Raw genomic sequence first — 27855 nt, forward strand, 5'->3', positions numbered from 1 at the left:
GCGAGTCAAGTCGGTGAAGGTCTTCAACCTGCACTCGCCCCGAATCCGAATCCGCGGTCCTAGCTCCTTCACCGGCAGGTTTCCCACTCTGAACAGCTGAGCAGTTCAGTGGACTTCAGTCTGAGACCGAGCTTCACCACGCTGATGAGGCTTGAGCATTAACACCGATGCTAGGAAAAATGTGAGTTTTTTTTTTTTTCTTGGTTGAAAAGAATTTAGGACAAGTAACTAATCCGGTTTGAAGAAAATATTTACATGTACTGAGAACTGTTGTAAAAAAGACTGCTTTTGTTTTCCCAACTCATTTAATGATTCATATTTAAAAATAAAAACCTAAAGAACCTTATTATGGTAATCATTTCGAAATATATACGGTTATATATACAGTGTTATGTGTCAAAATACATCTCAATAAAGCTGGAAAATATTCAAATTAAAAAATAATTAATTCAAACACCGACCCGACTTCTACTATAATGTCAGCATTTTATTATGTATATTCCTACTTGGAGATTTGAGAATTGTGGTCAGCAGATATATAAAACTAAAAACTGGCATCCTGGGAGAAGGAATCTTACTCCAAATATCATCAGGGAAGTGACCTTATGTTAAGTAGGTAAACTGAATACACTTAATTGAAGAATGAAGAGTTTTGAATCAACTTCTATATACTGTATGTGTATTCCTTTCCATTCAAATTCTTTAATACAATTACCCAAAAGTTCATATTGAAAAATGATGGAATATAAAAGGCGTCTGAAATAAATAAATAAATGGATAGATAAATAAATGGATAGATAGATAGGCAGATAAATAGATAAATTGTTTCCGAGTATACAGATAGAGGCCTGATGGCCCATGGAGGAAGAAGGATTTCAAGATCCATGACCTTGAGGTAAGTCACATGGCCTCCTCTACTTCCTAAAGAGGCTGCCAGCAGATGTAAATGAAGGAGGGATGAGCATGGCATCACTAGGATCAATACTCTCCTAAAACTGTGACCAGACTCATGACAAATGTGCTGAGACTTAGGAACAGTGTCCAGGCATTCTTGCACCATCCAAAGTGATCAGAATATGAAAGTAACTTTAACCTTGAGTAGGGTGTTATATGCCTGAGAACAAAGCAGAAAAGCTGTTTTTATTATTTCTATTCTGCAACCTGGGTAAAAAACAAAAACAAGAATAGAAAATGTAAATAGCTTGGCAAGGCCACAGAATTTACAAGTAGAATTTGATCCAAATATGTAGATTCTGATCCCAACTTTCCAGCTTTCTCCACTCCTACTCAGGGCCCCTGGGAATCAGGAACTCTTCCCACCCACCCCATCAATCAGCAGTCCCGGGAAACACTGAGCAAAGCTTGCTCGGAGGGTGCATTTAGAACCTTGAAAAAAGCCACAAGCGGTAGAGTGACCTTCATTTATTAGTCAGACATTTTCCTAGTGCCTAATACATGTCCCAGAACCTGAATATGGTATTTCTACTTTTTAAAGCAAATATAAATTAATGATTTACATTAAGTGTCTAATATTTTTTAAAGCCTATACAACAGACAGTCTGTGTGTGTGTGTCTGTGTGTGTGTGTGTAATCTAAATAAATGGTCACAGCATTCCTTTGAAGTAAATGTTACTCTGCCCATTTAATGGATAGACAGACTAACCTCAGAGAGTTTAATGGATGTGTCACAAAGCAAGCCAGACTTGGACCAGGTCAGCTGAGCTCTGAAACCCCTTCTCACTGGCCCTCAGGTCTCTGAAACAGAAAAGTTGTCACCTGTGAAAACTCTATTCAGTTGTTCATGGGAAATCCATTTAAAATGGGTTAGAAGGCGCCTCAGTAATTGATGTCAATTAAAACCAAAAAGGACAATGCTGGTAAATTACTTGAGCAGACATTCAGGATGGATTTTCCAAGTCAGAGATGAAACAGCCCACGAGGGATTGAGATTTGCAGGCAGATGTCCTTGTGCAGTGCACAGCATTGACCACTGGACAGCACTGGGGCTGTTACATGATCTTCCAAGACAAGGGCAGCCCCAGGTGAGGAGGCTTGAAGAGACCAGGCAAAGCAGGGCCCAAAGCAGGGACTTGCTAGCAGACAGCTGATGCGACTCCTGGTTTTACCCCTTTCCAGCTGCCTTCTTTCGCTGGAGACTTCGTGGCTTTGTGCTTCACTTTTCTTGTGTGTAGAATGGTGATGATAGCCAGTCATAGAGCCATTATGAAATTACAGGTGTGAAACCCCCACAAAGGGATGGAAACTGCTGAGCATTCCACGTACCAGCCCCAGAGCTGCCCTGGGAGTTGGTACCCACCCGTGAGACCCCCGGCAGCTGCTCAGCATCTGTGATCCTCAGCTTCGTTGTCTGTTTCATAAGATAATAGAAGTCTTACCAGCAGACAACTGATCCAAGGGTTACAGGAGAAAATGAATGTCAAGTACTTAACACCATGCTCATCCACAGGGCGCTGGATCAGGTAGGCTGATGCTAGAGCTCCAGGCTCAGAGGAGAAAGGATGCCTAACGGGACCGCCAAGGCCTCCAAGCTAAATCCCTGCAGGTCAGGGGCAGTCCGCTGCATTCTGTGACCTGTTTCCACAGCCCTTTGCTCTTTTATGTAAGAAAGATGACAGATAATCAACAAGGACCTACTGTATAGCACAGGGAACTCTACTCAACATTCTGTCATAATGTATATGGGAAAAGAATCTGTAAAAGAATGGATACATGTATATGTATAACTGAATCACTTTGCTGTACAACTGAAACTAACACAATATTGTAAATCAGCTATACTCCAATATAAAATTAAATTAAATTTTAAAAAATCAAAACAAAGGAAAGGTGAACAAAAGTGTAGATCTAATCTTGCACATTTCTATAAGTGATGATTCAAACCCCACAAATCACGCATGCGCATATATGTATGTGTCTGCAGAGTTCACACCAAACACAAAAGAGAACTTGAAATCAGCACACGTCACAAATAAAAGACAAGAAATCAACTTCCGATGTTCAGAAGTGTGTGGACCCTCATATGTGTAAGTGCAGACAGGCTGCCTAGGAAAGTATATTCTAAGTGAAACTACACCCTTGGCATTTCCTGACCAAAGTCTTCTGTTTTCCTGTTCACCTGGGAGCAGTCTGTGCACTCAGGATTCCCTACCGAGAAGGGGAAGGATCAACTCACCCCACCAGAATGAAATCCTTTCTCAATGCTCTCCATAGATCAAAACATGACTCCATTCATTTTTCTTCTTTATTCAGCAGTTTTCTCCCTGTAAATTATTTCTGCGTGTTTTATCTAAATCTGGGAATACATTTAACTTTACTCTTGTAATGGGAACAGATTTATCATTAAATCCTCTGAAAGAATACTGTGAATAAAATATAATAGTATTTCTATTAGGAGTCATTTTTCCCATAAGCCCCCAGGCAACAAATCCTGAAGAACGATTATGGAGAGACAGACTGCAGGGAGAAGAATTGTCACATGTGTGATAAAAAACACGCTGCACGGTGTCTTTGCAGGTTATCTCTGATGAGCTATGTTCCCTATAACTAGCCCTTGGAAGCCCTGGTTTTAACAACCAAAGGATTATGCATCTAATTACATAAATCTCAGCTAGAGAATAGTCAGCCTCATATTGTTATCCGAAAAACTAAGTTTGCCTCTTGGTGGGTGTCGAGCCAAAAGACACAACCAAGACAAAGAGTGAGAGAAGGAAGGATTTGTTACTTGCAGCAAGTAAGTAGAACACCAGGGATCTTTCCCAAAGCGGTGTCTCCCCAAACAGCAAAACTGGGGAAGTTTTAAGCTAAGGGTACATGTATATTCATGAAAGGGCTTGGGAGGTAGGCAGAGCCCAGGCTTTAGTTGATTGAAATCCGGAGGATCAGAAAAGGTCAACGCCATCATCCCTTAGGTTCCGTTTGACCTGGTGCTTGAGTGCTTCAGGCTAATCTTTACCATGGAAACAGAACTGCAAGTCTTTACAACTGATACATTATTACTAGTGCTACTTCTCTTGCCTGATAACAGTCAGCATTCTTGTTTTCCCTTAAGATCCTTCATTACTGAGACCTGTTCAAGGGCAAGCACTCTGGCCAGGCTTAGATCACAAAATGGCTTGTACTAAAATAATAGGTGTTCTCTTATGTCCAGAAAGCCATGCCTGGTTTTCTTTCTCCATAGACCCCCTACCTTATCTGCTCATACTATTTCTTTCCAATTCAGCCCATTTCAACCCAGTAGGACTTTTGGGGACTAACAAACACTGGTATCTAAGATAGAACAAACCACAACTAAGAACTTGAAGTATAAAAGCAATACTGCATGGTATTTCCAAAAGTGCTTAATAAACATTTCACAGGATTGTGCATAAACAACACACTTTTTCTGACATTCTGGCACAAGTAGAATCAGAGAGGCTTAACGTTAAAATGAAGTGCAGAGTCAGCTGTCCAGCATTCTACCCAATTCAAGCACCAGAGTCTCCAATAGCATCTTGCACACATGTCCACTGATGGCAGCAGCTGAGGTGCATACATAGAGAGAAAAGGGAGATTCTAGAACTTCCTTCTATCATATCACAAAGAAGGATAAATTCACAGAATCAACTACATGAGTGTCCAGGAAAAAAAATTCTTTTTTTTTTTAAACTTTTTAAATTGAGATATATTATACCCTTTAAACAAAATTTCTAATTTTATGAAAGGCATAAAAGGTCACAATTTTTCTTTACTCCTTTGGGGTAGGAAGAGGGAGGCAGAGTTGAGTGCATCCTTAAAAGTCCTTTTCTAATTTAAAATTAAAATCAACATCTGATCTTGACCTAAGAATTTTTCTATTGAGGTATAATTGACATAGAACACTATATTAGTTTCAGGTGTACAATTCAATGATTTGACATTTGTGTGTATTGCAAAATGAACATCACAGTAAATCTGGTTACCATCAATCACCATACACAGTCACAGATTTTTTTCTTTCTTCTTGTGATGAGAACTTTTAAGATTTACTTGCAGCAACTGGTAAATATGCAATACAGTATTAATAACTATATTCACCATGCTATACATTACATCCCTGTGGCTTATTTATTTTATAACTGGAAATTTGTACCTTTTGAACCCCCTTCACTCATGTCACCTACTTCCCACCCCCATCCCCACCCCCCCAGTCTGGCAACCAACTATCTCTTCTCTGTATTTATGAGCTCCTTTTTTTTCTTTTTAAGATTACTCATATCAGTGAGACCATAGGTTATATTTCTCTAACTTATTTCACTTAGCATAATGCTCTCGAAGTCCCTCCATGTTGTCACAAATGGCACAATTTCCTTTTTCTTAATGGCTCAATAGTATTCCAGTGTGTGTATCACATTTTTTTATCCATTCACCCATCAATGAACACTGAAGTTGTTCCCATGTCTTAACTATTGTAAATAATTCTGTAATAAACATGGGTGTACATATATCTTTTGGAGTTAGTGTTTTCATTTTCTTTGTACAAATACACAGAAGTGAAATTGCTGGATCATATGGTAGTCCCAGTTTTGATCTTTTGAGGAAACTCCATGCTATTTTCCATACTGTCTGTACCAATTTACATTCCCACCAAGAGTGCACAAGTGTCTCCTTCTCTTCACATCCTTGCCAACACTTATTATTTCTTATCTTTTGATGATAATCATACAAACAGGTGTGAAGTGATATCTCATTGTGGTTTCGATTTGCATTTCCCTGATGATTAGTGACGTTGAACATCTTTTCCTATACCTGTTGGTCAACTGTATGTGTTCTTTGGAAAAATGTCTCTTCAGATCCTTTGCCCATTTTTAATTAGATTGTTTGTTTGCCATTGAGTTGTGCGAGATCTTTATATATATTAGATATTAGCCCATTATCAGATACATGATTCGCAAATATTTCTCCCATTCAATTGGTTGCCTTTTCATTTTGTTGATGGTTTCCTTTACTGTACAAAAGCTTTTTAGTTTGATGTAGTCACACTTGTTTATTTTTACTTTTATTGCCTTTGCTTTTGGTGTCATATCCAAAAAATCATGGCCATGACCAATGTTCAGGAGCTTACCGTATATGTTTTCTTCTAGGAGTTTTATGATTTCAGGTCTTAAATTCAAGTCTTTATTCCATTTTGAGTTAATTTTTGTATGGTGTAAGGTAGTAGTCTAGTTTTATTCTTTTGCATGTGGCTGTCCAGTTTTGCCAACACCATTTGTTGAACAGACTGTCCTTTCCCCATTGTATATTCTTGGCTCCTTTGTGATAAATTAAGTGACCATATATGTGTGCGTTTATTTCTGAGCTCTCTATTCTGCTCCATTCATCAATGTGCCTCTTTTTATACCAATACCATACCATAGTTTTGTAATATAACTTACAATCAGGAAGCATGATGCTTCCAGCTTTGTTCTCTCTTAAGATTGCTTTGGTTATTCAGGGTGTTTTGTGGTTCCTTACACATTTTAGGATTTTTTTGCTCTGTTTCTGTGTAAAATGCCATTGGAATTTTGATAGGGATTGAACTGAATCTGTAGATTGCTTCTGGTAGTATGGACAGTTTAACAATATTAACTCTTCTAATCTTTGAGCCACAGAGTATCTTTCCATTTATTTGTGTCTTCTTCAGTTACTTTCATCAGTGTCTTATAGTTTTCAATGTACAGGTCTTTCACCTCCATGGTTAAATTTATTCATAGGTATTTTATTCTTTTCATGCAATTGTAAGTGGTATTGTTTTATTACTAGCATATAGAAATGCAACCAATTTTTGTATATTGATTTTGTATTCTGCAACATTACTAAAGTTGTTTATTAGTTCTAACAGTGTTTTTTTGGTGGAGTCTTTAGGGTTTTCTATATATAATATCATGTCATCTGCAAATATTGACAATTTTACTTCTTCCTTTCCAGCTGGGTGCTGCTGATTTCCTTTTTTTTTTTTTGCCTAATTACTCTGACTAGGACTTCTAATACTATGTTGAATAAAAGTGGCGAGAGTGGGCATCGTTCTCTTATTCTTGATCTTAGAGGAAAAGCACAGAGTATGACATCAGCTATGGGCTTCTCATATACGGCCTTTATTGTGTTATAACCAATTTGATTTTATTGCACAGAATTGAATCTAAATTCAACCATAAGCATTTTAATGATTATCATTAAAAGTCTTTTTAAATTGAAAACAAGACTGAGAACTCGTAATAGTGCTGGTTAATTAAAAAAATACACCCTTAAGGATTAAGTTTATTCCATAATTCCAGTGATATATTTTTAGGCTGAAGTACTGATGAATGAAGTACTCCAATGTAGAGGAATCTTGAAAATACTCTGAGTGAAATTAGTTAGTCATAAGGAACCATATATTATATGAGCCCATTGATATGAAATGTCAAAAAGGACAAACCTATAGAGACAGAAAGTAGATGAGTGTTTGCTTGGGGCTGTGGGAGATGGGAGACTTGTAGGCTAGAAAAAGAAAGATTTCTTTTTTTGGAAATTGATAAAATTTCCAAAATTTTTTTTATCAATAAAATTGATAAAATAGATTGTGGAGATGAATGCACAACTCTGTGAATATACAAAAAAACAATTGAATTGGACACTTTAAGTAGGTGAATTGTACAGTAGGTGAATTATATCTCAAAGCTGTTTTTAAAAAGGAATACAGAAACTCTAGAAAAACATTGAATCCATTGACATCTACTTTACCACACTATTCCAAATAGAAATGTAACTGAAAAATGGGAGTTAAAAAACATAAGCAGCAATATCCGTTATTTACTGCCATAATAATGCTGTGAATCAACCAGAAACCTCAGTGGCAGACACCACTTTACTGAGCTCAGGGGTCTCAAGACCACACTCTTGGCTCAGCAGGTGTTCTGGTCTCCTGCGCACCTGCCTTGGGGAGGCTGTTGTCCGCTGATGGAGAATGGCCCCATCTGAGATGACTGGACTTGTGTATCATTGCGCAGCAAACAAACCCAGGCACCTCTCACCGCGGTGGCACAGAACTAAGAGAAGAAGCAGAAAAATACAAGTCTGTTCTGATCTTCGTGTGTCACATCAGCTGGCATTCCATTGACCGAAGTAAATCTCATAACCTAACTCGGGATCAAGGGTCGGGAGAACAGATTCTGCCTCTTCAGTAAAAGGAGCTGAAAAGCCATGTGGCAAAGAGGGTGAATCCAGGAGCGTGAAGAATGAGGACCATTTAGACCTCAGTCTCTGCCCAGCACAGGGTATTTGTGATGGAAGAAAACTGAGCAGAAATTAAATATTTGCCATCTGGCAGCTTCACTTTCTCACCATTTTCACTTAAAATTGTATCAGAGGGCTTCCCTGGTGGCGCAGTGGTTGAGAATCTGCCTGCTAATGCAGGGGACACGGGTTCGAGCCCTGGTCTGGGAAGATCCCACATGCTGCCGAGCAACTAGGCCCGTGAGCCACAACTACTGAGCCTGCGCGTCTGGAGCCTGTGCTCCGCAACGAGAGAGGCCACGATAGTGAGAGTCCCGCGCACCGCGATGAAGAGTGGCCCCCGCTTGCCGCAACTAGAGAAAGCCCGTGCACAGAAACGAAGACCCAACATAGCAATCAATCAATCAATCAATCAATTAAAAAAAAAAAAGACTCCTCATTTCCTCCTCTTCCCCTTTAAAAAAGAAAAAAAATTTGTATCAGAAACTTTGAAATATCTTTCTGTTTCATCTTGATTTAGATAATAGAAACATTTGACTATTCCTGGCCCAGCTTTGGGAACTGTTCCCTTTAATCCTCTCAGACCCTTCTTTCCCCAGCTCTTCATCAATGCATGTGCCGATCAGTTGCATACAGGCTTTATCTTTGAAGGGCAGCCTCGCCAGATCTCTGGGGTTTTCTCTTTGCACAGCTCTCTCCTCTCTGATACTCTGTTGTGCAAACTCTGGCACAACAGAGTTTGATCTCCCTGGAGTCTCAGCTCTGTCTCCTCAGCTCATAGAAAGCAACTTGGGAACCAAGATGGCGGAGTAGAAGGACGTGCTCTCACTCCCTCTTGCGAGAGCACCAGAATCAAAAATGGCTGCTGGACAATCATTGACAGGAAGACCCTGGACTTCACCAAGGAGGATACCCCACGTCCAAGGACAGAGGAGAAGCCACAGTGAGACGGTAGGAGGGGCGCAATCAGAGTAAAATCAAATCCCATAACTGCTGGGTGGGTGACTCACAGACTGGCGAACACTTATACCACAGAAGTCCACCCACTGGAGTGAAGGTTCTGAGCCCCATGTCAGGCTTCCCAACCTGGGGGTCCGGCTACGGGAAGAGGAATTCCTAGAGAATCAGACTTTGAAGCCTAGTGGGAATTGATTGCAGGACTTTGACAGGACTGGGGGAAACAGAGACCCCACTCTTGGAGGGCACACACAAAGTAATGTGTGCATCGGGACCCAGGGGAAGGAGCAGTGACCCTGGGGGAGACTGAACCAGACCTACCTGCTGGTGTTGGGGGGTCTCCTGCAGAGGCGAGTGGTGGCTCTGTTTCACCGTGGGGATAAGGACACTGGCAGCCGAGGTTCTGGGAAGTTCTCCTTGGCGTGAGCCCTCCCAGAGTCTGCCATTAACCCCACCAAAGAGCACGGGTAGGCTCCAGTGTTGGGTTGCCTCAGGCAAAACAACCAACAGGGAGGGAACCCAGCCCCACCCATCAACAGTCAAGTGGATTAAGGTTTTACTGAGCTCTGACGCCACAGCAACAGGGAGGGAACCCAGCCCCACCCATCAACAGTCAAGTGGATTAAGGTTTTACTGAGCTCTGACCGCCACAGCAACAGTCAGCTCTACCCACCACCAGAGCCTCCCATCAAGCCTCTTAGATAGCCTCAACCACCAGAGGGCAGACAACAGAAGCAAGAAAAACTACAATCCTGCAGCCTGTGGACCAAAAACCACAGTTACAGAAAGATAGACAAGATGAAAAGGCAGAGGGCTATGTACCAGATGAAGGAACAAGAAAAAACCCCAGAAAAACAACTAAATGAAGTGGAGATAGGCAACCTTCCAGAAAAAGAATTCAGAATAATGATAGTGAAGATGATCCAGGACCTCGGAATAAGAATGGAGGCAAAGATTGAGAAGATGCAAGAAATGATTAACAAAGACCTAGAAGAATTAAAGAACAAACAAACAGAGATGACCAATACAATAACTGAAATGAAAACTACACTAGAAGGAATCAATAGCAGAATAACTGAGGCAGAAGAACGGATAAGTGACCTGGAAGACAGAATGGTGGAATTCACTGCTGCGGAACAGACTAAAGAAAAAAGAATGAAAAGAAATGAAGACAGCCTAAGAGACCTCTGGGACAACATTAAACACAACAACATTCGCATTATAGGGGTCCCAGAAGGAGAAGAGAGAGAGAAAGGACCAGAGAAAATATTTGAAGAGATTACAGTCGAAAACTTCCCTAACATGGGAAAGGAAATAGCCACCCAAGTCCAGGAAGCGCAGAGAGTCCCATAAAGAATTAACCCAAGGAGAAACACGCCGAGACACATAGTAATCAAAGTGGCAAAAATTAAAGACAAAGAAAAATTATTGAAAGCAGCAAGGGAAAAACGACAAATAACATACAAGGGAACTCCCATAAGGTTAACAGCTGATTTCTCAGCAGAAACTCTGCAAGCCAGAAGGGAGTGGCATGATATACTTAATGTGATGAAAGGGAAGAACCTACAACCAAGATTACTCTACCCGGCAAGGATCACATTTAGATTTGATGGAGAAATCAAAAGCTTTACAGACAAGCAAAAGCTAAGAGAATTCAGCACCACCAAACCAGCTCTACAACAAATGCTAAAGGAACTTCTCTAAGTGGGAAACACAAGAGAAGAAAAGGACCTACAAAAACAAACCCAAAACAATTAAGAAAATGGTCATAGGAACATACATATCGATAATTACCTTAAACGTGAATGGATTAAACGCCCCAACCAAAAGACATAGACTGGCTGAATGGATACAAAAACAAGACCCATATATATGCTGTCTACAAGAGACCCACTTTAGACCTAGGGACACATACAGACTGAAAGTGAGGGGATGGAAAAAGATATTCCATGCAAATGGAAATCAAAAGAAAGCTGGAGTAGCTATACTCATATCAGATAAAATAGACTTTAAAATAAAGAATGTTACAAGAGACAAGGAAGGACACTACATAATGATCCAGGGATCAATCCAAGAAGAAGATATAACAATTATAAATATATATGCACCCAACATAGGAGCACCTCAATACATAAGGTAACTGCTAACAGCTATAAAAGAGGAAATTGACAGTAACACAATAATAGTGGGGGACTTTAACACTTCACTTACACCAATGGACAGATCATCCAAAATGAAAATAAATAAGGAAACAGAAGCTTTAAATGACACAATAGACCAGATAGATTTAATTGATATATATAGGACATTCCATCCAAAAACAGCAGATTACACGTTCTTCTCAAGTGCGCACAGAACATTCTCCAGGATAGATCACATCTTGGGTCACAAATCAAGCCTCAGTAAATTTAAGAAAATTGAAATCATACCAAGCATCTTTTCTGACCACAACGCTATGAGATTAGAAATGAATTACAGGGAAAAAAACGTAAAAAAGACAAACACATGGAGGCTAAACAATACGTTACTAAATAACCAAAAGATCACTGAAGAAATCAAAGAGGAAATAAAAAAATACCTAGAGACAAATGACAATGAAAACACGACGACCCAAAACCTATGGGATGCAGCAAAAGCGGTTCTAAGAGGGAAGTTTATAGCTATACAAGCCTACCTAAAGAAACAAGAAAAATCTCAAGTAAACAATCTAACCTTACACCTAAAGAAACTAGAGAAAGAAGAACAAACAAAACCCAAAGTTAGCAGAAGGAAAGAAATCATAAAGATCAGAGCAGAAATAAATGAAATAGAAACAAAGAAAACAATAGCAAAGATCAATAAAACTAAAAGTTGGTTCTTTGAGAAGATAAACAAAATTGATAAGCCATTAGCCAGATTCATCAAGAAAAAGAGGGAGAGGACTCAAATCAATAAAATCAGAAATGAAAAAGGAGAAGTTACAATAGACACCGCAGAAATACAAAACATCCTAAGAGACTACTATAAGCAACTTTATGCCAATAAAATGGACAACCTGGAAGAAATGGACAAATTCTTAGAAAGGTATAACCTTCCAAGACTGAATCAGGAAGAAACAGAAAATATGAACAGACCAATCACAAGTAATGAAATTGAAACTGTGATTAAAAATCTTCCAACAAACAAAAGTCCAGGACGAGATGGCTTCACAGGTGAATTCTATCAAACATTTAGAGAAGAGCTAACACCCATCCTTCTCAAACTCTTCCAAAAAATTGCAGAGGAAGGAACACTCCCAAACTCATTCTATGAGGCCACCATCACCCTGATACCAAAACCAGACAAAGACACTACAAAAAAAGAAAATTACAGACCAATATCACTGATGAATATAGATGCAAAAATCCTCAACAAAATACTAGCAAACAGAATCCAACAACACATTAAAAGGATCATACACCACGATCAAGTGGGATTTATCCCAGGGATGCAAGGATTCTTCAATATACGCAAATCAATCAATGTGATACACCATATTAACAAATTGAAGAATAAAAACCGTATGATCATCTCAATAGATGCAGAAAAAGCTTTTGACAAAATTCAACACCCATTTATGATAAAAACTCTCCAGAAAGTGGGCATAGAGGGAACCTACCTCAACATAATAAAGGCCATATATGACAAACCCACAGCAAACATCATTCTCAATGGTGAAAAACTGAAAGCATTTCCTCTAAGATCAGGAACGAGACAAGGATGTCCACTCTCACCACTGTTATTCAACATAGTTCTGGAAGTCCTAGCCACGGCAATCAGAGAAGAAAAAGAAATAAAAGGAATACAAATTGGAAAAGAGGAAGTAAAACTGTCACTGTTTGCGGATGACATGATACTATACATAGAGAATCCTAAAACTGCCACCAGAAAACTGCTAGAGCTAATTAATGAATACGGTAAAGTTGCAGGATACAAAATTAATGCACAGAAATCTCTTGCATTCCTATACACTAATGATGAAAAATCTGAAAGAGAAATTATGGAAACACTCCCATTTACCATTGCAACAAAAAGAATAAAATACCTAGGAATAAACCTACCTAGGGAGACAAAAGACCTGTATGCAGAAAACTATAAGACACTGATGAAAGAAATTAAAGATGATACCAACAGATGGAGAGATATACCATGTTCTTGGATTGGAAGAATCAACATTGTGAAAATGAGTATACTACCCAAAGCAATCTACAGATTCAATGCAATCCCTATCAAATTACCAATGGCATTTTTTACGGAGCTAGAACAAATCATCTTAAAATTTGTATGGAGACACAAAAGACCCCGAATAGCCAAAGCAGTCTTGAGGCAAAAAAATGGAGCTGGAGGAATCAGACTCCCTGACCTCAGACTATACTACAAAGCTACAGTAATCAAGACAATATGGTACTGGCACAAAAACAGAAACATAGATCAATGGAACAAGATAGAAAGCCCAGAGATTAACCCACGCACCTATGGTCAACTAATCTATGACAAAGGAGGCAAAGATATACAATGGAGAAAAGACAGTCTCTTCAATAAGTGGTGCTGGGAAAACTGGACAGCTACATGTAAAAGAATGAAATTAGAATACTCCCTAACACCATACACAAAAATAAACTCAAAATGGATTAGAGACCTAAATATAAGACTGGACACTATAAAACTCTTAGAGGAAAACATAGGAAGAACACTCTTTGACATAAATCACAGCAAGATCTTTTTTGATCCACCTCCTAGAGTAATGGAAATAATAACAAAAATAAACAAGTGGGACCTAATGAAACTTCAAAGCTTTTGCACAGCAAAGGAAACCATAAACAAGACGAAAAGACAACCCTCAGAATGGGAGAAAATATTTGCAAATGAATCAACGGACAAAGGATTAATCTCCAAAATATATAAACAGCTCATTCAGCTCAATATCAAAGAAACAAACACCCCAATCCAAAAATGGGCAGAAGACCTAAATAGACATTTCTCCAAAGAAGACATACAGACGGCCACGAAGCACATGAGAAGATGCTCAACATCACTAATTATTAGAGAAATGCAAATCAAAACTACAATGAGGTATTACCTCACTCCTGTTAGAATGGGCATCATCAGAAAATCTACAAACAACAAATGCTGGAGAGGGTGTGGAGAAAAGGGAACCCTCTTGCACTGTTGGTGGGAATGTAAATTGATACAGCCACTATGGAGAACAATATGGAGGTTCCTTAAAAAACTAAAAATAGAATTACCATATGACTCAGCAATCCCACTACTGGGCATATACCCAGAGAAAACCGTAATTCAAAAAGACACATGCACCCGAATGTTCATTGCAGCACTATTTACAATAGCCAGGTCATGGAAGCAACCTAAATGCCCATCAACAGACGAATGGATAAAGAAGTTGTGGTACATATATACAATGGAATATTACTCAGCCATAAAAAGGAACGAAATTGAGTCATTTGTTGAGACGTGGATGGATCTAGAGACTGTCATACAGAGTGAAGTAAGTCAGAAAGAGAAAAACAAATATCGTATATTAATGCATGTATGTGGAACCTAGAAAAATGGTACAGATGAGCCAGTTTGCAGGGCAGAAGTTGAGACACAGATGTAGAGAATGGACATATGGACACCAAGGGGGGAAAACTGCGGTGAGGTGGGGATGGTGGTGTGCTGAATTGGGCGATTGGGATTGACCTGTATACACTGATGTGTATAAAATTGATGCCTAATAAGAACCTGCAGTATAAAAAAGCAAACAAAACAACTAATACTAAACTTTCATTGGGTTATTTGTATGGAAATATGTTAATATAAATGTTTCAGATATTACATGAAATTTCTAAAAATCTTATATTTGTATTTGTATGGAAATATGTATGGAAATATGTTAATATAAATGTTTCAGACATTATATGAAATTTCTAAAAATCTTATATTTGTATTTGTATGGAAATATGTAGGGAAATATGTTAATATAAATGTTTCAGACATTACATGAAATTTCTAAAAATCTTATATGTTCTGGTATAATGTTATAAGTAATAATCCTAGTTATTACTTTAAAATGTATATCTCAGAAATAACTAATTTTCTTGTCAACTGCATTATTATGAACTTTCATCAAATCTTTTACCGTGGTCATTTTTAAGTCTTTTGTCATTTACAGACAGTTCTGGGTGTACTCTGATGATTTTGCAAATATGTTCCTATAAAAGGGTTTCATCTTCAAGAAATTCATGGAAAAGACTCTGACAAGTACAGGTTTCTGGTAACTGACTGTACTGCTGAACTGAATGAATAAGCATTTTCAGAACTCTGATGAAAAACTGATGAACTCATAAAAGTGCTAACAATAGATCAAGATAAAAAAAAAACAATTACATGGGACTGAGTGAACTGATGAGGATGAGTATAATTTTTGTGACTTTCTGTCTGAATTAAAAAAAAAAAAAATCCCACAAGGACTTAGAGGCAAAGAATATACAAATCAATTTTCACTGCAAAGTAAAGGAGCTGTTACAGAGGAGGATTACTGGACTGAATGTCAATATTATGACATAGTATGAGTGTGTTTCATGTTTGGTAATTGCAATCATTCTTGCTTTTGTTGTAGTCATCCATGTACAATGCTTGGTGTCAGTCTATTTATCTCTTGTAAAAATAAAATACAGTGTGTGTGTGTGAAAAAAAAAAAAAAAAAAAAAAAGAAAGCAACTTGGGCTTCACTTGGATCTCCCCCTCCCCAAGGTAAGTCCTGAAAACTCTTTCAAAAAATAATCTGGGTAACTGTAGGTCTAACATCATAAATTTCCCTTTTCTCAGGTCTTGATTTCCTATGTTGCCTGATGCCCAGCATCTAAATTACCACTGTTTCATGTATTTCACTGATTTTTGTTTATTTCAGGCTGGAAGATAAATCTCATCCCTGCTAGTTTATTATAGCCAGAAGTGGCAGTCTCGACAGTATTAATGTGGTTCTTGATTTCACCTCTTTGATTATAAGTATCAATGAGAAGAAATAGAATCATGAAAAAATATCTTTATTAATAAAGTCTTAGATGAATTGGAGCATCTTACACTAAACGCATTAGCAATAAATCCATTATAGTTATATGCTATGAAAAAGTATATATATGCATCTACGACTTCCTTGCAAAGGCAAAACTTACATATTTTAAAACATTTAGAATAGAAAAATATTAAAAATGGACATATTAATCTATGAAATGTCATTAATTAAACTTCATGGAAATGTTGCTACTAACATTTTACTGAATATGTAGACATTTCATTCAATCCATTTTGCATGTTTCCTGATGATGACAAGGATTGGAGAAGAGGGAAAAGATGGTGATAATACTTTTAACGCATGTATGATACTAATGATTTTACATGGAATCTTCTAGGAGAGGGTGGCTGAATGGAGGAGAGGCCATCATCACTGGAAGTTAGGAACCTAAGAGACTAAGCCAGAGGTGTGGAAAGATTCTCTATGTGGATTTTTAGGTCACCACAAGTGGTAACAGTATTAGTACTGGAGACAGTGATAATAAGCCAGGTGCTGTGAATTAGAGGTACTGACCATAAGGAATGTATGAATCTAATTCCAGGACCTTCCTCCCCCAACCCCCAGTGTTGTGCATCACAGAAGTATCTGGAAGTGATAATTCAGAGCAAGACAAACATCCAGTCTTATTCAGGACTGGTAGAGATTATGGGAAAATAATATAAAATTACTTTATTGAGTGAGCCATAGGGATTCTTGATTGCCAAAATGGGTAGGAGTGGAGGAGAAAGCCTAGTTTCAGAAAGAGCAAAAAAATCAAAGGGATGATTCTGCAAAGTGGTTGATGTTATTAGAAAATTTTGCTTTTGACAAACCTTCCGTTTCAGAGGGGACTTTGGGTGAATTTTCACAGGTTCCAGTGGGTGATGATTTGTCCAGAACACAGTGTGCCCATTGACACCCAGAGAGAACTGTCTACTGGATGGAGGGATTTTGTAGTCTGGTGGGTGTAAAGGATCAGTACCAGTGACTTTAGTGGTAGATGGAAAACCAGCTCTAAATAATCTATTTTGGGGACTGGATTCTAAAGCAGTTTGTATTTGCAGCCTGGAAGGGGTTGATGAATAAAGTGGGTATTGTGTCATAAGGAGAACTTGGTACTTATAGAGTGCATGTCAATCCAGTTTTATGCTAAGGTTGGGGGCCTATATACTAGGCCCACTGTTGTTGGATATTAAAACCTATTTGAAATTTAACATGAAGATGTCAGAACTTAAAAAAAAAAAAAAAAAAAGAAACATTTAACATTTTTGTAATTTGGCTCAAATAATGGCTGCATAATTCAAGTAGATTCAAAAGCAAATAGAATCTAACTTATAATAGCAAGTTTTGATATAAATGCCACTGGATGATACTGTGAGTATGTGACATGAGCTGGATGACTTGCTTTTTAATTATAGGAACTTTTAGCTTTTGCAAAGATAACTACTTTTTAAAATGCTTTTCTAGATGATCTTGTCTTATCACAGAAATACATTCTTATATGTACATGTATAATTCGCATAGAGAAGTGTTAATAACAACTCCCTACACACACACACACACACACACACACACACACACTTCCATTGCTCTATTGTTATGTCATTGACATAACTGATGAAAACTAGTTTCCTTCATGTCCATACACACATTTATAGGATTAGGTTCATTTTCTTTGAATTGTAATTACAATATGATGTTATTCCTCAGCTTGAACTACGTTAAAATGTTGCATTTGTATTTTTCATTTCCATGTGGAAAATGAAATCTTATTTTTGCCTGTCAGTCTAAAACCACTTTGAATCGTAAATTGGTCTCCTATGGTAAACCTTTAAGACCTCTTTTTTTTGTTGCTGTAAACTTTTCTACATGGTGGACTTTATTATTTACATAAATTAAATAACAAATGCCCACCTTATTGAGCTGGGTATGCTTTATTTAATCCACAGGCACAAATCAAAAGAAAGAAATGATTATAACATTAGAGTTAAAAAACAAAAAGCTTTGGTTGATTTTTTTGTAAAGAATGGTTTAAAAGGAACCTAAAGTCGTTCCTTTATTTGAAGGCTTAAGTAATTGTACCTGCCAGGTAATAGACGAGAGGGAGGCCTCTCACTTACCCCCCCCCACCCCTTTTGTGTGTTTCAATTACTGGGAAGGTTAATGGTGCTGAACAGCTGAGGTATGAAGGCACCTTTCATTATCTTCCCCATCAGAAGTCCCCAGAGCCCTTTCACCTTCCCTCGTGTTTATGGGAAAAGACAGTGTTCTCTCACAGCCCAGAGTACATGAGAACCAACTTCTCACAGCCTAGCAGATCTTTGCCAACATTTTCTGGAAAATAATTCTGCCCCTTTCAGAGCCAGCGTGCAATGTAATTTGAACTCAAATACCAACATCATTTAGAATGACTGAAATAATACCTTGATCTTGTGACTTGTATAGTCTCATTCTTCTAAATTTTAACTTTAATGATGCTTATTTATTAAGCAAGTACAGAGTATGTGGGCAGAATTTTTCTTTGAATATTTTATATTGAATGAATTGAAATAATTGGGATGTTAAAGGACTAGGGAATGATAATGAACATGTATGCACTGAAGCATTTACTCTGTACTAGGTAGGTTCTCTTCTGTATCATATCCCTTTAAGACGCCTCCTCTCTGAATATCGTCCTCCATGTTGACTCCATCAGGATTCACTTACCTAGAAACAATAGGTAACCTGTGACCAGGGCAGATGTTCAGGGAATGGAAAGGAAATTACGGCTCCACCAAACCTCTCTTGCACAAGTACAGATGTGTTTGTATTTAGCCTGAGACAAAAACTTTGTTCCTTTTCCTTCATTATTGTTCCTAACATGCGACAAAGGCAATTGTAGGAAAGGCAGTGTGGCCCTAAATTCCCCCTCAGCTGATCTTTAAGAACGTCAGAAATTTTCCAAAGAAGATTTTGATCTAGGGAAGGACATCAAGCTCCAAATTAAGGTGGAATATGTGGGGAAAAGGTCACTGGGATAGGGTTGCCAGGTAAAATACACCATGCCCAGATAAATTTGAATTTCATATAAATATATAGTTTGGGAGACATACTTACAATCAACAAATATAAATCTGGCAACCTAACATTGCACTGCACAGTATAGATGGCAGATGATTTTAAAAAGGAGGGTCATGGGGATATAAAAAAAGAATGTGAAACTCAGAGTTTTTTCTAGGGTAAGGGTCAACAAACTGGCATGAGGTCCAAATCTGCTTTGTTCCTGTCTAAACAATGTTTCATTGAAACACTGCCACACCCATTCATTAAGTACAGTCCAAGGCTGCTTTCACTCTGCAGTGGCAGCTTTCAGGAGTTGCAGGCCCACAGAGCCTAAATATTTACTATCTGGCCCTTTAACCAAATAATAAAAAATAAAAAGTCCCAGTTAAACTGCTAAAATTACAACTGTCATTCTAAATACTCACTATTTCCCCTCTCTGATGAAAGACTTCTTTCCATAGGCGTGCCTGATATTATAAAGCTGAAAATATGTAGGCTTTTAAATAAGTAATATTATTCTACTCAGTGGATTTAAACATAAGGCAATATTGTCACTTCAAGAAAAATAAAAAGAGCTTTGAGAATTTTTTCCGTATGTCCACATTTGTGTTTCACAACTCCAGACCACCTAATGCAAACTTTCATTTCTCAGCAAAATGAAGCAGAGAATATTACAAAAGACTCAGCGATGTCAAATCCAGCCACCAGTTAGATCTTCCAGTTTTCAGTACAACATTTCCTGCCAGATGTGGCTCAATGTGGCTTAAAGAAGCAATTGTTAATTCTCATGTGGAGAACTATTGTTCTGGAAGAATGAGGGCATTATAGGATTAATCTCCAAGTAGTAAGAAGAAAAGCTAGGTTTACAAACTCTGTATGACTCTGTATGTGCCAGTGAGTAGCTGGAAGTAAGCGTTCTATTGGAAGATAGGATTTTGTTCCTCAGGAAACCAACACACTCCTGGGACCCTGGGTTGAAGCCATTTGATGGGTGGAGAGCATGAGAAAGGTCTGGCAACCAAAGTCACCCCATGCTGCTGATGCAGACAGCTGGCAGAGACAAGATAAAGTTCACACAGTCACTTGAGGCTTTAAAACCTAGTCTGCAAATGAAAAGTAGAGAAGAAAATTCTATTTCTAATCTACCAGTGAAAGATGTGCATTTCATTTTCAGATTATGAAAGTATCGAAGGAGAAAGGCTGTGCTGTCATGAGTGACAGTGCCTCGGCCGCCAGGACTCCAATCAGAGGCTCAGTGATAAGTGAGAGTGAGCCCAGACTACTGCCAACGCCATGGCCAGAGACCGAAGAACACACGGGGAGGGGCTTCCTAATTGTGTATAGTAAATAACCCTGCATACAAATCCTCCAAGCCACGATCTGGGTAGTGTATTAGAGCAAAGAACTAACAAAGAAAACAGGCAGGTTGACGTTGAGGAGAGAGGACCAAATCAGTTTCAATAGACTTGAGGCTCTGTGGACCTAGGGAAGGAGAGGGTACAGAGCCCAACAGGATAGGAGACAAGGAAGGCGTTGGAGCTCTGCTCCTCACCAGAGCTCTCTAAATCTCAGTATCCACATTTTTTAAAAAATTTATTTATGTTTATTTATTTTATTTTTGGTTGCCTTGGGCTCGTGGGCTTTCTCTAGCTGCGGCAAGCGGGAGCTACCCTTTCTTGCGGTGCGCAGGCTTCTCATTGCGGTGGCTTCTCTTGTTGCAGAGCACGGGATCTAGGCGCGGGCTTCAGTAGTTGTAGCTTGCAGGCTTAGCTGCTCCGCAGCATGTGAGATCTTCCCAGACCAGGGCTCGAACCCGTGTCCCCTGCATTGGCAAGCGGATTCTTAACCACTGCGCCACCAGGGAAGCCCTCAGTATCCACATTTTTAATATGAGAATAAAATCACGTGTATTTTATAAAAACACTTCCTGGAAAATGGTCACGGCTAGAAATATCATGAGACTTCAATAAATGGCTTATATTTATAATTACTAACAAAAATAAATACAAGAATCTAATAAGAATATGTTTTATAACCTAATGCATTTTGGATCACTCATTTCTATCCCAAAGATTTAATCTATACCATCGTGGTCTCTAAGCTGTAGTTTATATTATGTTTGCCACGAGTTGCTGTGACTAAATGTTACTGTTTTTAGTCCTATAGTTCCTGTAGTTTCTTGTTGCAGTGTTACAAACTAATGTTTCCCAAAAGTAATTTTTGAATGAATAAACAAATAAAAGTGAGAAGCACTCCTATGAAGCCCTTATTAAATATGAAAGGATAAACAGTTCTAATTGAAAAATAAAAGAATTATAATTTTAAGTGCAAATTTGACTAATTGTGCTTTTCAAAAGCTACTGTCAAATATTTTTCACAACAGTAAATCTTAAGTTATGATAAAAAAATTCCTTGTGAAATCACACCTGACAAAATGAACCCTAATTATGTATAATATCTCCTATCTAAACACATTCTTAAATAATTATTTCAATTTAAAATAAAGAAATTATCAGATTGGGTTGGAATTTGTCAGTTGGTTATCTCTCCATGAAGCACCGCTAAGTTTTTTAAACCTCCATCAGCGAGTGAGAACACCACACCTTGGCAGAATCTTAGCAGTTATCAGAAGCAGGAGTTGTGGGAACATATTTACAAGATTAGGGGTCTGAACTCCAATGGTTTAAGGTGGATTTTCAAGATGGGAATCTGACTGGGTTTGGGCAAAACTCATGACATAATAGTTTTGATTTTGTGCTACAAAGGCAACTCAGTAGAGAAAAGATCGTCTGTTCAACAGATAGTCCTGGAGCAATTTGATCCTTGTGTAAACAAAAAATAAATTTTCATTCATATCGCACACTTTATACAAAAGTTAGTTCAAAATGGATTGTAGACCTAATTGTAAAACCTAAAATTATACAACTTTTACAAGAAAACATAGGAGAAAATCTTTGTGAACTTGGGTTAGGCAAATATTTCTTTGATATGACACTAAAATCACAATATATAAAAGAAAAAATCAATAAACTGGACTTCATCATGATAAAAATGTCTGCTCTTTGAAAAAAGCATTCACAGTTAAGAAAATCGAAATAGGAGCCATGGACTGGAGAAAATACTTGTAAGTAACATATTTGATAAAGAACTTGTATCTATAAAGAACATATAAAGAACTCTTGAGGGAGCGCGGGGCGCCACCGCCGCCGCCGCTTATCCGCTGAGGTCAGTCTCCTGGGCTGCGCCCGGGTCGGCGGCCGCGGCGGCTGAGCAGCAAGAGCCGGGAGCCGAGAGACGCGCTCCGCCGAGTGTTGGGCAAGGCAGAGCCCGCGCCTTCGCGGCGTCATGGGCCCCCTCCTCGGGCCACAGAGGGCACCAGCCGCAGGAACCCCCGGGCCTCCTCGCGGCCGAGCCTGAGCGACCCCCGGGTTCTCCGGCGTCCCCTCCCTCCGCCTTATTTTCTTCCCTGCTCTCGCTGCTGCTGCCGCTTCAGCTCTCCGTTATGGCAACGGAGCCGCCATCCCCTCTCCGGCTTGAGGCGCCCGGCCCCCCAGAAATGCGGACCCCACTGGCGGGCGAGACCGCCCGCGAGGGCACCCCGAAGCCGGCGGGCGGCAGGCTCCGCTTCCTCAACGGCTGCGTGCCCCTCTCGCATCAGGTGGCCGGGCACATGTACGGGAAGGACAAAGTGGGTATACTGCAACATCCAGATGGCACAGTTCTGAAACAGTTGCAGCCACCTCCAAGGGGTCCAAGAGAGCTGGAATTCTATCATATGGTTTATGCTGCTGATTGTACTGATGGTGTTCTTTCAGAGCTACGAAAATATTTGCCAAAATATTACGGTATCTGGTCACCTCCCACTGCACCAAATGATTTATACCTAAAACTGGAAGATGTGACCCATAAATTTAATAAGCCCTGTATAATGGATGTAAAGATAGGGCGGAAAAGCTATGATCCTTTTGCTTCATCTGAGAAGATTCAGCAACAGGTCAGCAAGTACCCATTAATGGAAGAGATTGGGTTCTTGGTGCTTGGCATGAGGGTTTATCATGTTCATTCTGATAGCTATGAGACACAAAACCAGCACTATGGAAGAAGCTTAACAAAAGAAACTCTAAAGGATGGAGTCTCCCGTTTTTTTCATAATGGATTCTGCTTAAGAAAAGATGCTATTGCTGCCAGTATTCAGAAGATTGAGAATATTCTGCAGTGGTTTGAAAGCCAGAAGCAGCTTAACTTTTATGCAAGTTCATTACTGTTTGTTTATGAAGGTTCATCTCAGCCAACTACTGCAAAATTGAATGACAGAACTCTAGCAGAAAAGTTTTTGTCCAAAGGACAGCTCTCAGACACAGATGTACTAGAGTACAATAATAACTTTCATGTGTTAAGTTCCACAGCAAATGGAAAAATAGAGGCTTCAGTGGGCAAAAGCTTGTCCAAAATGTATGCTCGTCACAGAAAAATGTATTCAAAAAAGCATCACAGTCAGACTTCGTTGAAAGTTGAAAATATAGAGCAAGACAATGGGTGGAAAAGCATGTCACAGGAACATTTAAACGGAAACGTACTTTCCCAACTGGAAAAAGTCTTCTACCATCTTCCCACTGGTTGTCAAGAGATTGCGGAAGTAGAAGTGCGAATGATAGACTTTGCTCATGTGTTCCCTAGCAACACAATAGATGAGGGATATGTTTATGGGCTGAAGCATTTAATTACTGTACTGCAGAGTATTTTAGACAATTGAATCCTTTGCTGCAATCTTTTAAAGGGGTGGGGCAATCATAATGAAGAGCGGCAGTTAATAACTCTGCACTTGTAATGCTGTGTAAAAAATTTGTATTGTGAGTCTACATTTTATTTGTCTTTATACTTTTGGTAGAAGGGTTAACTTTTTTATAATCTTACTCAGGAAAACTAATTATTTGTTCTTTAGAAAACTATAAAGAATAAAGAAACTTAGGAATGTTAAGCAGGGAATGTGGTGGTACGTGGCTTAAACATCTATTTGGCTTAAGCAAAATGCAAACCATTATTCAGTCATTACGAGTTTAGTTAGCTTTCTGTAGCCAATTTATTGTGAAATCTCTGTCCACCCACCCTTGACAATGAGCCATATCTAAACTCATTACATTATTAGAACACTTTCAAAAATCTAGAAAGCACAGGTTGATATCCTTAGTATTGCTACGTATGAAGTTATTAAAACTGGAGAAAATTCTACAGAAATAAGTACTGTTTAGGTTTTATATTAAAAGTTCAGACCAGCATATCAAAAGGTGCTTCTTAGAAGTAAAATGATTTAGAATTATTGTATTCCAAAAGCAGATTTTCCCTTAAATTTCCATTTATATGCATATTTCAAAATACTTCTTGAAAAAGATCATTGAAATAGACAACAACAACAACAAAAGTCTGACATTAAGGGCACTAATAATTAGTCTCGCCAAGGTTAGGGAAGAGAGAAGTTATCTGCAAGGAACAAAATTTTTTCTTTTAAAATCTTTATGGGAAAATTGGAATTTTACTACATTGTAACAAGTATTATAAACCATATAATACCTTTTACTGCAGCTTCAAAAAGGTGGATGATTGAAGCTCTTCTTATTTCTCCTTTAAATAACTTTTGAGAGTTTTTTTCTTTTACAATTCTTGTAATTACATGTCCCCATTTAGTTAAGCAGTGGTATGAATATATGTTGCTAAAAAGTGTTTCTCAGAATTCTAATAAGCAGTGAAAGACAACATCCAGTATTGTAAGTGTTAGCAAAAATACTGTGTGTAAATTAGTACGTCATACAGAGTTTGGTACATGTCTAAATTCATGCTCCTGTTTCATTCTTACTTAAAACAGTTGTATATCATATTCAAGAGAGAAATTATAATTTAACTTCATGGGGGGGCAGTACTATTTTTCTTGGAAAAATTAGATTTGTAAGTATTATCTCTGTTTCACATCCACCCCTTTTAAAAAATAACTAGTTATTTGTTATTGGAAACATTTAGAACTTTGAAATTAAATTTTCAAATATGTTAAATGTTTATGTTTTCATTACTTGCACTTTGATTCACTAATAAAACATCTAAGTAGTCAACAGTCTTGCCATATTCCTGGAAATTGTTTTAGGCTTGTGAACTGTTAGACTGCTTTCCCCCCAAAATTACAAATTAAACTTTTAAATTCAAGAGCCTTTTTTTAGTGTGAAGGAAAGTATCACAATTTTATGTTTATCTCACCTTCCCAGCCCTCTCTGAGTGTACTTTTGCAAGTATCTGAGCACAAAGAAAAGTAACAAATGCCCTATGGATTCTGTGCTTAGTAAATATATTAGGCCTGAATACCTTTAAAATTCATATGCATTTGTTACAGCAAAATTTGATTATTTACAATTTTTTATTTAGAGTCAGTGTAGGTATTTTCCATAAGGACTTCATATTTTTCTCTGCTGCCTAAATGGGTATTGCCATAGCTTTTTTTGTGGGGATGAAGTTCAAGTCATAGTTAATAGAAATTTTTTAGTTTTACTTTTTTTGTCCCACAGCATAGACTTTTGTTGTTGTTGTTATTTGGATAATGGTTCAATAAATCTTAAGCTCATATAATTTAAACACTATTTTGAATCTTAACAAAACGAGACTTTTTTTTTTGTATGGGGTGGTATCAACCTATATGTACAATGAAGTTAATAAATATAAGTATTAACAGATTTTTTGCGCATTTTAGCTCAATAAAGTGTGAATCAGTTCCATATTTTCTTTATCCATATTTGGAAATTTAGTTTTGTATAATCAGTGTCTTACCTTTTTGATACAATAGATAATGTTTTGTTTTAATAAAACAAGAAACACTTTTATCTTATGTTCTTCAGGGAAGGGATTCACATTTAATTCTGTTTGTTTACATTTTTTTTATCACTGTTATCCAATGCCCATTTTATGTTGCTTTATAAGTAAGCTTACATGTAACAGAACAAGCATCTATTTGTGTTACCTACATGTGACTATTTTACTGTCTAGTCCAGTCATTTAACATTATGCTAAAATTTACCACTGTGGGGATGAGTGATCACTTTTCACCAAGCATATTTAAACATTTAAATGTTCAAGAAATAATAATAAGGATATAGTTTGGATTAATAGGATTACCGTAGTTTTTTCCCCCTAGGAAATATAAATGATTTTAGTGTATTTCTTATGGAATGCACTCATGAAAAGGACTTTAAAAAATTGTGGATAATGAATAATACATTTCTCTAATAAAAATTTAAATTATATAATAGTTTTATAATAAAGTATTTACGTTAATTGATATTTTAATATGGATGAAGTTACATAGATTCAAATAAATTAAAATTGATAGATGCTAAATATTTTATCTGAATAGTTTTTCAAGAAACAGTTGTGAAAATGTGTGTATTAAATGACTGTAACATGGAGCATGTCGTATTTTCAACTCAGTATTCGTTATTTGTTTTATGTGTCTGGAAATTGTACTTACTATGCCTCTTTACACTACAATTTGCTGTTGTGGGGCTTCAGATTGTGTTCAACTGAATAAGATCTTTTTTTATGATTTTAGTTGAGTATAATTTACTATTTTATGATTTCCAAGATGATGTTCTTCATATCTCTATACCGTATACACATCAAATTTATAATTAACTTGAGAAGATAGAATTAATTTTCAGAGATATCTCAGTTGCGATTTTCTTGTTTCATGCAACTGGAAACATATTTGTTTCTAGGACTTGGAATATTAAAGATGATGTAGGATGAAAGAAAATGGTAGAACAATGAAAGAATTTTATTTGTGAAATTACAGAAATTTTGTCCACTATTTTAAAGCATTGTCATCATTTTAGTACCATTTGCTCTTAGTAGTTTGGCATTTGATACTTTAAAACTTGATTTGCTTTAAAAATTGTTTACAATGCTTTGTAATAATCTTCCTTATCCAGTGCCTTTAACCTTGATTTGATGTATTTGTAGCCTTGGTTATCCTTCCATTACATCCTGTAATGTCTTCATAGCCTAGACTTCAATTAAAAAAAGTCAATTTGGTCATGTAAAGAGGATGCAATTGTCTATTAATGCTTTAGGAAAACAAGTAATGTTGTGTATGGAGGCCAGGCATCTTAGTTCATTCAGAAATATAAATGTGACAAACATTTTTAACCCCTGAATATATAGTTGTGATCCAATCAGACAAAGCCCTAACCATTTCCAGCATTCTCTCTAGATGGGGGTGGGTTGGGGGCTAAATTAAAATAGAGTTATGGAGAAATGCTTATTTAAAGATAATAAAGTTAACTAGCATTCAACTTTGTGTAAAGATAAGGTAATAATTGAGTTGAGGTGAAGCAACTAACAATATGTTAAAGAGGTTAAAAATAATACTTTGCAGCATTGTAACCTCTATTTGACATTTGAGTTCAGGTAATAATTATAGATAGCATTAGAAGGCCTTAATTTTTCACTTTTGCTGGTAAAGGTACGTTTACTTAGACCGTTCATGTAGAATAGTGTTTTAACATAACATTACTGTGAAA

General features: G+C 37.6%; 1 protein-coding gene, 1 long non-coding RNA gene and 1 pseudogene across 5 annotated transcripts in view; 2 read left to right on the top strand and 1 right to left on the bottom strand.

Annotated features, from left to right (window-relative positions):
* LOC309661491 (protein transport protein Sec31A-like) overlaps positions 1-27855 on the top strand; it is a gene marked incomplete at its 3' end in the record, with an annotated part of 222919 nt that overhangs the window by 98711 nt on the left and 96353 nt on the right. The window lies entirely within an intron of this gene.
* LOC309661735 overlaps positions 1537-27855 on the bottom strand; it is a 65211-nt gene continuing 38892 nt past the window's right edge. For all 3 annotated transcript variants that reach the window (XR_014264228.1, XR_014264229.1, XR_014264230.1), the window contains 2 exons: positions 7927-8042; positions 1537-1755 (listed from right to left, as the gene is read on the bottom strand). This is a non-coding gene — a long non-coding RNA (uncharacterized lncRNA). The remainder of the gene's footprint in view (positions 1756-7926; positions 8043-27855) is intronic.
* Positions 22574-26566, top strand: LOC309661701 (inositol polyphosphate multikinase pseudogene; annotated as a pseudogene). The gene has a single exon. The product of its transcript is annotated as an inositol polyphosphate multikinase pseudogene (transcript).

This window comes from Balaenoptera physalus, assembly GCF_965194825.1.
Source record: "Balaenoptera physalus genome assembly, chromosome: 5".
In the NCBI taxonomy this organism is placed as follows: Eukaryota; Metazoa; Chordata; class Mammalia; order Artiodactyla; family Balaenopteridae; genus Balaenoptera; species Balaenoptera physalus.